Source organism: Schistocerca americana, chromosome 4 (genome assembly GCF_021461395.2).
Source record: "Schistocerca americana isolate TAMUIC-IGC-003095 chromosome 4, iqSchAmer2.1, whole genome shotgun sequence".
Lineage (NCBI taxonomy): Eukaryota > Metazoa > Arthropoda > Insecta > Orthoptera > Acrididae > Schistocerca > Schistocerca americana.
Window position 1 is genome coordinate 832,569,041 of NC_060122.1, and position 14,856 is coordinate 832,583,896.

Here is a 14,856-nt window from a genome sequence, read left to right on the forward strand (position 1 = left end):
TCCAAACCGCAGTCTGCATCGGACATTGATACATTGATCAGACAACTGGTTCCGCGTTATTTTACACTCCTGGAAATTGAAATAAGAACACCGTGAATTCATTGTCCCAGGAAGGCGAAACTTTATTGACACATTCCTGGGGTCAGGTTCATCACATGATCACACTGACAGAACCACAGGCACATAGACACAGGCAACAGAGCATGCACAATGTCGGCACTAGTACAGTGTATATCCACTTTTCGCAGCAATGCAGGCTGCTATTCTCCCATGGGGACGATCGTAGAGATGCTGGATGTAGTCCTGTGGAACGGCTTGCCATGCCATTTCCACCTGGCGCCTCAGTTGGACCAGCGTTCGTGCTGGACGTGCAGACCGCGTGAGACGACGCTTCATCCAGTCCCAAACATGCTCAATGGGGGACAGATCCGGAGATCTTGCTGGCCAGGGTAGTTGACTTACACCTTCTAGAGCACGTTGGGTGGCACGGGATACATGCGGACGTGCATTGTCCTGTTGGAACAGCAAGTTCCCTTGCCGGTCTAGGAATGGTAGAACGATGGGTTCGATGACTGTTTGGATGTACCGTGCACTATTCAGTGTCCCCTCGACGATCACCAGTGGTGTACGGCCAGTGTAGGAGATTGCTCCCCACACCATGATGCCGGGTGTTGGCCCTGTGTGCCTCGGTCGTATGCAGTCCTGATTGTGGCGCTCACCTGCACGGCGCCAAACACGCATACGACCATCATTGGCACCAAGGCAGAAGCGACTCTCATCGCTGAAGACGACACGTCTCCATTCGTCCCTCCATTCACGCCTGTCGCGACACCACTGGAGGCGGGCTGCACGATGTTGGGGCGTGAGCGGAAGACGGCCTAACGGTGTGCGGGACCGTAGCCCAGCTTCATGGAGACGGTTGCGAATGGTCCTCGCCGATACCCCAGGAGCAACAGTGTCCCTAATTTGCTGGTAAGTGGCGGTGCGGTCCCCTACGGCACTGTGTAGGATCCCACGGTCTTGGCGTGCATCCGTGCGTCGCTGCGGTCTGGTCCCAGGTCGACGGGCACGTGGACCTTCCGCCGACCACTGGCGACAACATCGATGTACTGTGGAGACCTCACGCCCCACGTGTTGAGCAATTCGGCGGTACGTCCACCCGGCCTCCCACATGCCCACTATATGCCCTCGCTCAAAGTCCGTCAACTGCACATACGGTTCACGTCCACGCTGTCGCGGCATGCTACCAGTGTTAAAGACTGCGATGGAGCTCCGTATGCCACGGCAAACTGGCTGACACTTACGGCGGCGGTGCACAAATGCTGCGCAGCTAGCGCCATTCGACGGCCAGCACCGCGGTTGCTGGTGTGTCCGCTGTGCCGTGCGTGTGATCATTGCTTGTACAGCCCTCTCGCAGTGTCCGGAGCAAGTATGGTGGGTCTGACACACCGGTGTCAATGTGTTCTTTTTGCCATTTCCAGGAGTGTACTTACACCTCACTCCTGAAACATCCCATTCTCGTGCAAAACAATGCCATGAAATGTAGTATAAATCGGTCAACGTTTTACTATATTAACGGGGTTCGTAAACAGTGCAAATGCTTCTCTAACATAGCTGGCATCGTTAGCTCCGACACGGCACTACTGACGATGCCAACTAATAATCAGCTAAGCAGGTACACGTCAAATATAAACTGACAACAAAATGTACCGGAGCACCTGCTTGCCAGTCTAAAGCGAAATGCGGTTGTAGACACCTGGCATCTGAAGTCATTCCTGTAATGACTCACATATTTCTCTGAACACGTCATTACACATCGACTTTTCAGGAAGATTGTCTTAACTTTTGGGTACCATCACGACGTCTATCTTAAAAAATGTAAAACGTGGCAGGTAATGTATTAGGTTGGTGCACAAGCTCGTAGCGTTTTTGTTTCTCATGTTGTTATTCCGGTTGCTTTGGATTTATTTACCATTTGTCATTCTTTATTTCTAGTTCACTTCAGCTCTATGAGTTTACGTATTGTCATTTTGTGATTTGGACATATTCAGTGGAGCTTTCGACGCTAGAAAATGGAGTGCCAAATGGAGACATCTTCTGTTTGAGTTCTGTAGTGAGGTGACAGCAAAGGAGGTAGCCAGAAACGTTTGCGCTGGTTGTGAGGAAAATGCCATTGGACTCAGAACAGCAAAAAATTGTTTTCTCGTTTTAAGAAGGAATGTTTTGACACTAATGACTCCCTACGTTCAGAAAGACCTGCGGGATTTGATGAAGATCGTTTAAACGTATTAATCAATTATGATCCATGTCAGTGCACTCGAGAACTGGCTGATGTGACGAACTCTAACCATTCCACCAACATGCGACATTTGCATGCAGTGGTGGAAGGTTCAGAAATCGGGTGTGTGGCTACCGCAGGCTCTAAGCCAAAGTCACAAACGTCAGCGGGAGCCATACGTCATCAACTGACTACTGAACAACGCCAGACATTCCTACCCTGTATCGTTACTGATGATGAGCAACGATGTTTTTATGGTAATGAGAAGTGATGTTTTTATGGTAACATAAGGAGAAGCAAGGAATGGTTGAGCTCAAACAAAGCAGCAACGCCCCGTACAAAGACCTGCGCCCCGCCACAAAAGATATTGTTATGCACCTGGTGGAACAGTGATGGTGTGGTGTTCTCAGAAATGCTTCCTCGAGCTGTAACCATCACTGCTGACATTTGAAACGTCCCCTTTGAATAATTATACATGACTGTCCTTAAACTGACATGCAATATTTTTAGCGCAACGCAATCTGACTTTCAAAAATCCCTGCAAAAGAATGGCCCTGACTAACATTAAACTATACCTTTCACAAATCACTTACCTCACAAAAATCTTCGCTACTCAAGCTACTGCAATACAGCGAGCGCCACTACTGCCAGCTAAATAAAAGATTCAAACTACGGAAGGCACTAACTACTGATAGGCATGGTTAGCAAAAGAAAGGTTTTGATAGAGAACAAACAATGTATTTTCCTTAATAGTCATAATATATATAGCAGTTCATGACAAATTACAAAACTCCGCCATCTCTCTCCCCACATCCACCACTGCTGGCGGCTCACCTCCAACTGCGCAACGCTACGCGCTGGTCACATCCAACTGCCGCTGCCCAACACTACAATGGCGAGAATTACAACAATGCAAAGCAGCCACAGACTGCACACAGCACAGCCAGTGATTTTCATACAGAGGTGGCGTTACCAACAAAAAAACCTAAACAGCCTACTTACACATTTAGTACAAGAACTGAGACGTCTTGCAGACGCAACCCAGGAAAAGCAACCAAGAAGACTGTGTGAAGTGATGCTATTCCAGGATAACGCCAGTCCGCATTCTGCTAGATTGGCAAAAAACACTATACAAGAACTGGGTTAGGAACTACACTATACACCTGATTTTGCGCCCTCAGATTTTCACCTTTCTCGTTCTCTATCGAACATCCTAACTGATGATGGTCGAAGTAGAGACGATATAAAATGTAGACTGGCAATGGGAAGGAAAGCGTTTCTGAAGAAGAGAAATTTGTTAACATCGAGTATAGATTTAAATGTCAGGAAGTCGTTTCTGAAAGTGTTTGTATGGAGTGTAGCCATGTATGGAAGTGAAACATGGACGATAACTAGTTTGGACAAGAAGAGAATAGAAGCTTCCGAAATGTGGTGCAACAGAAGAATGCTGAAGATAAGGTGGGTAGATCACGTAACTAATGAGGAGGTATTGAATAGAATTGGGGAGAAGAGAAGTTTGTGGCACAACTTGACTACAGGAAGGGATCGGTTGCTAGGACATGTTTTGAGGCATCAAGGGATCACAAATTTAGCACTGGAGGGCAGCGTGGAGGGTAAAAATCGTAGAGCGAGACCAAGAGATGAATACACTAAGCAGATTCAGAAGGATGTAGGTTGCAGTAGGTACTGGGAGATGAAGAAGCTTGCACAGGATAGAGTAGCATGGAGAGCTGCATCAAACCAGTCTCAGGACTGAAGACCACAACAACAACAACAACATCGAACATCCTTCAAAGAACTTCCTTTCAGAATGAAAATGAACTCTGAACATGGCTCGACGCGTTCTCCGTCTCAAAACCACGTGATTTCTACATCCGCGGAATCTAAAAGTTATCCCAGCGTTGGCATACTGTTGTTAATAATGAAGGAGAATGTATTGTTGATGACTAAAGTCAGTGTCATGTGTATTTGTCTTCTTTGTTATACACGTGTTCAAAATGGCTCTAGGCACTATGGGACTTAACATCTGAGGTCATCAGTCCCCTAGACTTAGAACTACTTAAACCTAACTAATCTAAGGACATCACACACATCCATGCCCGAGGCAGGATTCGAACCTGCGACCCTAGCAGCAGCGCGGTTCCTGACTGAAGGGCCTAGAACCGCTCGGCCACAACGGCCGACTATACACCTGTAAAAAGGCTACGAACTTATGTACCAACCTAATATTTTGGGAATGGCATTACAACGCTTGTCAGTTTCCTGCAGTATACAGGGTGTTATAAAAAGGTACGGCCAAACTTTCAGGAAACATTCCTCACACACAAAGAAAGAAAATACGTTATGTGGACATGTGTCCGGAAACGCTTACTTTCCATGTTAGAGCTCATTTTATTACTTCTCTTCAAATCACATCACATCACACAGCGCCGGCCGCGGTGGTCTCGCGGTTCTAGGCGCGCAGTCCGGAACCGCGCGACTGCTACGTTCGCAGGTTCGAATCCTGCCTCGGGCATGGATGTGTGTGATGTCCTTAGGTTAGTTAGGTTTAAGTAGTTCTAAGTTCTAGGGGACTGATGACCACAGCTGTTAAGTCCCATAGTGCTCAGAGCCATTTGAACCATTTTTGAAACACACAGCAACAGAACGTACCAGCGTGACTTCAAACACTTTGTTACAGGAAACGTTCAAAATGTCCTGCGTTAGCGAGGTTACATGCATCCACCCTCCGTCGCACGTAATCCCTGATGCGCTGATGCAGCCCTGGAGAATGGCGTATTGTATCACAGCCGTCCACAATACGAACACGAAGAGTCTCTACATTTGGTACCGGGGTTGCTTAGACAAGAGCTTTCAAATGCCCCCATAAATGAAAGTCAAGAGGGTTGAGGTCAGGAGAGCGTGGAGGCCATGGAATTGGTCCGCCTCTACCAATCCATCGGTCACCGAATCTGTTGTTGAGAAGCGTACGAACACTTCGACTGAAATGTGCAGGAGCTCCACCGTGCATGAACCACATGTTGTGTCGTACTTGTAGAGGCACATGTTCTAGCAGCACAGGTAGAGTATCCCGTATGAAATCATGATAACGTGCTCCATTGAGCATAGGTGGAAGAAACTAATATGAGCTCTAACATGGAAATTAAGCGTTTCCCGACACTTGTCCACGTAACATCTTTTCTTTATTTGTGTGTGAGGAATGTTTCCTGAAAGTTTGGCCGTACCTTTTTGTAACACCGTGTATAGTGTTTGACAGTTGATAAGGAACAGAGACACTATTGGACGGCAATAATCACAGGCAATGACTGACGACGTGAGACACTCTACGTAAGTAATAGAGATGGAGTTGTATATTTATAAATAAAGATGATACAGACTTCACGACACACATATGGTGAAATCTGTATCAGGAACGTTAATGTTTGACACACGTCAGTCTCCCAACACAATGGTCGATATCGGACTGTCAGTAACGAATATGCCCCTCTCGGGCACTAACGCACATTTTACACCTGTTATTCATGTTGGCAACCAAACTGTTGAGGAGACATTGGGGGATATTGTTCCACTCCCCAAGGCGATTTTCACAACCCACTACAATTCTAAGTAGGCTGTTTAGGTTATTAAGTCGGTAACGCCACGTAGCGCCCTAAATAAAAATCACCGACTGTGCTATGTGCAGTCTGTGGCTGTTTGATTGTTGGAATATTCATCTACATCTACATCTACATTTATACTCCGCAAGCCATCCAACGGTGTGTGGCAGAAGGCACTTTACGTGCCAATGTCATTACCACCCTTTTCTGTTCCAGTCGCCTATTGTTCGCGGGAAGAACGACTGTCCGAAAGCCTCCGTGCGCGCTCGAATCTCTCTTATTTTACATTCGTGATCTCCTCGGGAGGTATAAGTAGGGGGAAACAATATATTCGATACCTCATCCAGAGCCGGCCGAAGCGGCTGTGCGGTTAAAGGCGCTGCAGTCTGGAACCGCAAGACCGCTACGGTCGCGGGTTGGAATCCTGCCTCGGGCATGGATGTTTGTGATGTCCTTAGGTTGCCAGAATGAGATTTTCACTCTGCAGCGGAGTGTGCGCAGATATGAAACTTCCTGGCAGATTAAAACTGTGTGCCCGACCGAGACTCGAACTCGGGATCTTTGCCTTTCGCGGGCAAGTGCTCTACCAACTGAGCTACCAAAGCACGACTCACGCCCGGTACTCACAGCTTTACTTCTGCCAGTACCTCGTCTCCTACCTTTCAAACTTTACAGAAGCTCTCCTGCGAACCTTGCAGAACAAGCACTCCTGAAAGAAATGATACTGCGGAGACATGGCTTAGCCACATCCTGGGGGATGTTTCCAGAACGAGATTTTCACTCTGCAGCGGAGTGTGCGCTGATATGAAACTTCCTGGCAGATTAAAACTGTGTGCCCGACCGAGACTCGAACTCGGGACCTTTGCCTTTCGCGGGCAAGTGCTCTACCAACACAGTTTTAATCTGCCAGGATGTTTCATATCAGCGCACACTCCGCTGCAGAGTGAAAATCTCATTCTGGAAGCATCCCCCAGGCTGTGGCTAAGCCATGTCTCCGCAATATCCTTTCTTTCAGGAGTTTTAGTTCTGCAAGGTTCGCAGGAGAGCTTCTGTAAAGTTTGGAAGGTAGGAGACGAGGTACTGGCAGAAGTAAAGCTGTGAGTACCGGGCGTGAGTCGTGCTTCGGTAGCTCAGTTGGTAGAGCACTTGCCCGCGAAAGGCAAAGGTCCCGATTTCGAGTCTCGGTCGGGCACACAGTTTTAATCTGCCAGGAAGTTTCGGTCCTTAGGTTAGTTAGGTTTAACTAGTTCTAAGTTCTAGGGGACTAATGACCTCAGCAGTTGAGTCCCATAGTGCTCAGAGGCATTTGAACCACCTCATGCAGAAACGCACCCTCTCGAAACCTGGCGAGCAAGCTACACCGCGATGCAGAGCGCCTCTCTTGCAGAGTCTGCCACTTGCGTTTGCTAAACATCTCCGTAACGCTATCACGCTTACTAAATAACCCTGTGACGAAACGCGCCGCTCTTCTTTGGATCTTCTCTATCTCCTCCGTCAACCCGATCTGGTGCGGATCCCACACTGATGAGCAATACTCAAGTATAGGTCGAACGAGTGTTTTGTAAGCCACCTCCTTCATTGATGGACTACATTTTCTAAGCACTCTCCCAATGAATCTCAACCTGGTACCCGCCCTACCAACAATTGATTTTATATGATCATTCCACTTCAAATCGTTCCGCACGCATACTCCAAGATATTTTACAGAAGTAACTGCTACCAGTGTTTGTTCTGCTATCATATAATCATACAATAAAGGATCCTTCATTCTATGTATTCGCAATACATTACATTTGTCTATGTTAAGGGTCAGTTGCCACTCCCTGCACCAAGTGCCTATCCGCTGCAGATCATCCTGCATTTCGCTACAATTTTCTAATGCTGCAACTTCTCTGTATACTACAGCATCATCCGCGAAAAGCCGCATGGAACTTCCGACACTATCTACTAGGTCATTTATATATATTGTGAAAAGCAATGGTCCCATAACACTCCCCTGTGGCACGCCAGAGGTTACTTTAACATCTGTAGACGTCTCTCCATTGATAACGACATGCTGTGTTCTGTTTGCTAAAAAATCTTCAATCCAGCCACACAGTTGGTCTGATATTCCGTAGGCTCTTACTTTGTTTATCAGGCGACAGTGCGGAACTGTATCGAAGGCCTTCCGGAAGTCAAGAAAAATAGCATCTACCTGGGAGCCTGTATCTAATATTTTCTGGGTCTCATGAACAAATAAAGCGAGTTGGGTCTCACACGATCGCTGTTTCCGGAATCCATGTTGATTCCTACACAGTAGATTCTGGGTTTCCAAAAACGACATGATACGCGAGCAAAAAACATGTTCTAAAATTCTACAACAGATCGACGTCAGAAATATAGGTCTATAGTTTTGCGCATCTGCTCGGCGACCCTTATTGAAGACTGGGACTACCTGTGCTCTTTTCCAATCATTTGGAACCTTCCGTTCCTCTAAAGACTTGCGGTACACGGCTGTTAGAAGGGGGGCAAGTTCTTTCGCGTACTCTCTGTAGAATCGAATTGGTATCCCGTCTGGTCCAGTGGACTTTCCTCTGTTGAGTGATTCCAGTTGCTTTTCTATTCCTTGGACACTTATTTCGATGTCAGCCATTTTTTCGTTTGTGCGAGGATTTAGAGAAGGAACTGCAGTGCGGTCTTCCTCTGTGAAACAGCTTTGGAAAAAGGTGTGTAGTATTTCAGCTTTACGCGTGTCATCCTCTGTTTCAATGCCGTCATCATCCCGGAGTGTCTGGATATGCTGTTTCGAGCCACTTACTGATTTAACGTAAGACCAGAAATTCCTAGGATTTTCTGTCAAGTCGGTACATACTTTCGAATTCATTGAACGCTTCACGCATAGCCCTCCTTACGCTAACTTTGACATCGTTTAGCCTCTGTTTGTCTGAGAGGTTTTGGCTGCGTTTACACTTGGAGTGAAGCTCTCTTTGCTTTCGCAGTAGTTTCGTAACTTTGTTGTTGAACCACGGTGGGTTTTTCCCGTCCCTCACAGTTTTACTCGGCACGTACCTGTCTAAAACGCATTTTACGATTGCCTTGAACTTTTTCCATAAACACTCAACATTGTCAGTGTCGGAACAGAAATTTTCGTTTTGATCTGTTAGGTGGTCTGAAATCTGCCTTCTATTACTCTTCACTATTGTAGTGTTGGGCAGTCGGATGTGAACAGCGCGTAGCGTTGGACAGTTGGAGGTGAGCCTCCAGCTGTGGTGGATGTGGAGAGGGAGATGGCAGAGTTTTGAGAGGTTGCTATGAGCGGACGACCTGGACGTGAGTCCACCAGAAAAAGGAAATTGTTTAATTGGATATCACAAAATTAAATATATATTATGACTTTTGAACGCTATTAAGGTACATACATTGTTTTTTCTCTATCAAAATCTTTCATTTGCTAACTATGCCTATCAGTAGTTAGTGCCTTCAGTACTTAGAATCTTTTATCTAGCTGGCAGCATTGGCGCTCGCAGTATTGCAGTAGTTCGAGTAACGAAGATTTTTGTGAGGTAAGTGATTCATGAAATGTATAGGTTATTGTTAGTCAGGGCCATTCTTTTGTAGGGATTACTGAAAGTCAGATTGCGTTGCGCTAAAAATATTGTGTGTCAATTTAGCGATGATCAGAATAAGTAAAGAGAGAACTGTCTGAGTACGTTGAGTTTTACTCAGCTGTCTTTGTATCAAATAACGTAAAAGTTGACTAGCACAGTCATTCATAGTTTTTCTTAGGGGACGTTACACAGTTTGTAGTATTTGTAGCTTATGTGGAGGAAGGAATTATTCTGGTTTTGTGGGTCCCTTCTAATAAAGTGTTGCAATCTACACTGAAGCGCCAAAGAAACTAATGTAGGCATACGTATTCAAATACAGAAATGTGTAAACAGGCAGAATACGGCCTATATAAGACCAAAAGTGTCTGGCGTAGTTGTCATCTACTCTACTATCTAGAGAACGATCTTCACGTCACCATCTTTGGGCCACGGGCGCCAACACGCATCCCTGAGTTCGCCGTCTAGGAGACTGACGTTCTCGATATAGTGATTGTTAAAAATATCGCTGCAAATCTACAGCTCAAGACCATTCAGAATCTAGAATGAGATTTTCACTCTGCAGCGGAGTGTGCGCTGATGTGAAACTTCCTGGCAGATTAAAACAGTGTGCCGGACCGAGACTCGAACTCGGGACCATTTGGAAGGTACTGGCAGAATTGAAGCTGTGAGGACGGGTCATGAGTCGTGCTTGGGTAGTTCAGATGGTAGAGCATTTGCCCGCGAAAGGGTCCCGAGTTCGAGTCTCGGTTCGGAACACAGTTTTAATCTGCCAGGAAGTTTCATTCAGGATCTGTCATCTGATCACGTACCAGTTTTCGAACTTCTCGAGAGTACCGGCCTCCAAATACCTCCTCCAAGCTCCAGAGCTTTTAACTGGTATCTCTTTGCGACATACCTGAACAATAATGTCTGACCGGCCCAAGCAGTCTCTACAGTTCCGGAAATTGGCATCGCTGCGACAACTTGACATCTAAAATCCAACGGGCAACAAGACGTGCAGCGACTGACATCTTTCGTCATGAGCATCAATTTGAAACATTCCCTCCTCATCTTACTGACGTCAAGCATCGCCGGAATACTCACAGAAAACGATGGCAACGATACAGGCACCCAGAAGAAAGAACGCTGATACATCGTTTGTCCCGGGAGCTATGCCGCCGGGCTGAAGAATGGCGGAAAGACTTCTGCGAAACAAAGATGGACGAAATGTTCCTCCAGACTAGGGAAGAGTGGAAATTTATCAGAGCACTACGCCAACAGAGACCACCAAAGAGAGCAATACGCGGCCCCGATGGCCTCATATACGAATCTCTTGGCCAAGCTGAATTGTAAGCCGACGTACATGAACATCACATGACAGCTCCGCCCCCACAGGATGCAGAGAACGCAGCGAATCGCCGACTACCGCCAACTCCCCACACAATAGAGGCCTGTTCTTAGCATTCCCCATGAAGTTAGAAAACTCATCAGCATCAACTCGGAGCCTGGCAAGGACTCTGTGACCAACGCCGATCTTAAGCATCTTCCGAGAAAGGCCACCGTTATCATAACTCGAATTATCGGCAGCTGCTTACTCAACGGCTACTTCCCTGCAGACTGAAAATCGGTGACGACGATCCCTATTTCCAAAAGAGGAAAAAAACTCAGAGTTGCCACACAGCTACCGCCCGATTAGTCTGTTGCCCACACTCAGCCAAATATTGGAACGGGTGCTGCTACAGCGTCTCAAAGACTATCTGGATGAAAATAACGTCATCCGCCACGAACAGTTTGGCTTCCAGCACGGATATCGGGGGAGCTTCAGCTGCTTCGGTTCACAGAGTCCATACAACTCCACCTCAATAGACGGAACTCGGCAGTTGGAGTTTTCCTAGATATCGAAAAGGCGTATCATCCGGTGTGGCGTGACAAGATTATAGTCAAACTACTCGATCTAACCCGTCTCCCCGACTGTTAAATCAAGCTGATTGATAGCTTTCTGTACGACAGGCTTCTGTTTGTACAAATAGATGGGAAGAAATCATCACTGAAAACTGTCTCAGCTGGCATCCGACAGGGGGCGGAAATATTGCCATGCCTGTTTAATTTGAATACTAACGACATTCCTGCCATTCAACACGTCACCTCCAGTTTTCACGCCGATGACAACGCCTTCCTAACCTCTGGAAGAAACATCGAGCAACTTGTCAACATGACGCAGCGACAACTTGTCGTCACCGAACAATCGGCAAAGAGCATAAAATCTCCCTAAACCCTACGAAAACTGCAGCAATACTGTTTACGAAGAAACGGCCGAAATTGAGGACGCGACTTTCCATCAATGGATAGCCAGTACCCTGGACTACTACGACGAAATACCTGGGAGTGATTCTGGATAGAGGGATGACTTTTACCCCACACATACGAGATAGAAATTTGAATACTATGAAGATGATATTGGCCGTTTTTCACGAGCAGGAATCTAAATCCGTCAACGAAATTAAAACTTTATAGAGCAACGGTACGGTACAGCCCTCTCTGCTATACGGCTCGACGTCTTGGGACTGTAATATACACAGTTTGCAACCATTACAAAACAGGCATTTGAAGTGAAGCCCAGACTCCCCAAGGCGGGCCAGAACGGGAGAAATACAAGACCTGACTGGAGAACAATACGTCGCTGAGATGATAAAAGACCAGGCAACTCGTCTTTTTCACAAATTAGATGAGTATTGGGGAAATTTCCGCCAACTTGCGAATGTAGACAAGGCCCTACCACGACATTATCACAAATGGAAGGTGCCTCGAGCCATTGTTGCACCCCCACAGGTCCATCAAAGATGATGCAATCTTCAGTTATTCGGTATTTTACATTTAAATAGTTACTGTCAGTCACTCGTACGACTACGTAAGCAACACCCTCAAAGGACTCAAGGACCCACAGAGAGCCCAAGTGAAACTCTTTCTCGCCCCTTGCCACTCCAGAACAAAAAATCGCCAATGGTGATCACACTTTGGACATTTTCCCGTACGACCATTTCACGAGTGTACCGTGAACATCAGGAATCTAGTAAAACATCAAATCTCCGACATCGCTGCCGACGGAAACAGACGCTGCAAGAATGGGAACAACGATGACTAAAGAGAATATTTCAACGTGACAGAAGTGCAACCCTTCCGCGAATTGCTGCAGATTTCAATGCTGGGCCATCAACAAGTGTCAGCGTGTGAACCATTCAACGAAACGTCATCGATATGGGCTTTCGGAGCCGAAGGCCCACTCCTGTAGCTTTGATGACTGCGCGACATAAAGCTTTACGCCTCGCCTAGACCTGTCAATACCGACATTGAACTGTTGATGACTGGAAACATGTTGCCTGGTCGGACGAGTCTCGTTTCAAATTGTATCGAGCGTGTATGGGGACAATCTCTTGAATCCATGGACATTGCATGTCAGCGGGAGACTGTTCAAGTTGGTGGAGGCTCTGTAATGGTGTGGGGCGTGTGCAGTTGGGGTAACATGGGACCCCTGATACGTCTAGATACGAATCTGACAGGTGAGACGTTCGCAAGCATCTTGTCTGATCGCCTGCATCCATTCATGTCCATTGTACATTCCGACGTAGTTGGTCAATTCCAGCAGAACAGTGCGATACCACATATGTCCAGAATTGCTACAGAGTGGCTCCAGGAACACTGTTCTGAGTTTAAACACTTCCGCTGGCTACCAAACTCCCCAGACATGGACATTATTGAGCGTATCTGGGACGCCTTGCAAAATGCTGTTCAGAAGAGATCTTCACTCCCTCGTACTCTTACGGGTTTGTGGAGGGCCGTGCAGGATTCATCGTGTCATTTCCCTCCATAGCTACGTCAGACATTAGTCGAGTCCGTGCCACGTCGTGTTGCGACACTTCTGCGTGCTCGCGGGGTCCTTCACGATATTGGGCAGGTGTACCAGTTCGGTGTAACCCACCACTTCATAGAGTTTAACAGTTAACAGTACAACGTTTACAACCAGAAATAAATAAATAAATAATTCTTAATGACATAAAACGGATAAAGCTTTTGCCTATCTAGAACATGACAGACGACGAAATGCTGCGTCTAGTCAGTGCAGCAATCACTGGAAGATGGGAACGCAAATTGTTGTCATCCCACCGAGCGTCTGCAACGGCTTGCAGAAGTCGTGATGTTGAATGTTGAAGAAATGTTCAGGAATGAAATCGGTTGACGTCTTCCCTTTCGTTGTCAGCGCTACGCAGCACGAGACACATAATGCAGCAGGACAAAACACACTCTCTCTCTCTCTCTCTCTCATACACACACACACACACACACACACAAACACACTTATTTACAATGAACACATTACTGCACTGAAATTGTGCAGAAGTTATATTATATATATATATATATATATATATATATATATATATATATATATATATATATCCTGCTGCATTATGTGTCTCCTGCGGCGTAGCCCTGAAAAGCTTAACAACCAACGAAATTCAGTTTAAGAGATTAAGAGAAGCCTAAAGGATTTATTGATTGCCAACTCCTTCTACTCTATTGATGAATTTCTCAGTAGAACCAACTGATAACTTCTGCACAGTTTCAGTGCAGTAATGTGTTCATTGTAAATAAGTGTGTGTGTGTGTGTGTGTGTGTGTGTATGTGTGTGTGTGTGTGAGTAAGAGAGAGAGAGGGAGAGAGAGAGAGAGAGTGTTTTGTCCTGCTGCATTTATATATATATATATCAGTTGGTTCTACTGAGAAATTCAATAGAGTAGAAGGAGCTGGTCACCAATAAATCCTTTAGGCTTCTCTTAAACTGAATTTCATTGGTTGTTAAGCTTTTTATGGCTGCTGGCAAGTTATTGAAAATGTGTGTTCTTCAATAATGCACACATTTTTGTACAAGGCTAAGTGACTTTAAATCCTTGTGAAGATTATTCTTATTTCTAGTATTGACCCCATGAACTGAGCTGTTGGTTTGAAAAAGTGATATATTTTTAATGACATATTTCATTAAAGAATAAATATATTGCGAAGCAGTAGTTAGTATCCCTAGTTCCCTAAACAGGCTTCTGCAGTATGTTCTTGAGTTCACACCACATATAACTCTTACTGCACGTTTTTGTGCCCGGAAAACTTTAGCTTGGCTTGATGAATTACCCCAAAAAATAATCCCATATGACATTATGGAATGAAAGTAAGCATAGTATGCCAGCTTTTTCATTTTTATATGCCCTATGTCTGACACAATTCGCATTGCAAATAGAGATTTGTTAAGACGCTTCAGCAGTTCTGTGGTGTGCTTTTCCCAGTTGAATTTATTATCAAGCTGTAATCCCAAGAATTTAACACTGTCCACTTCTTCTATCTGCTTGTCATCGTATGTTAGGCATAT

General features: G+C 45.8%; 1 protein-coding gene across 1 annotated transcript in view; it reads right to left on the minus strand.

The window, feature by feature from the left end:
- Positions 1 to 14,856, minus strand: part of LOC124613839 (LIM/homeobox protein Lhx3-like) — a 159,469-nt gene that overhangs the window by 56,111 nt on the left and 88,502 nt on the right. The window lies entirely within an intron of this gene.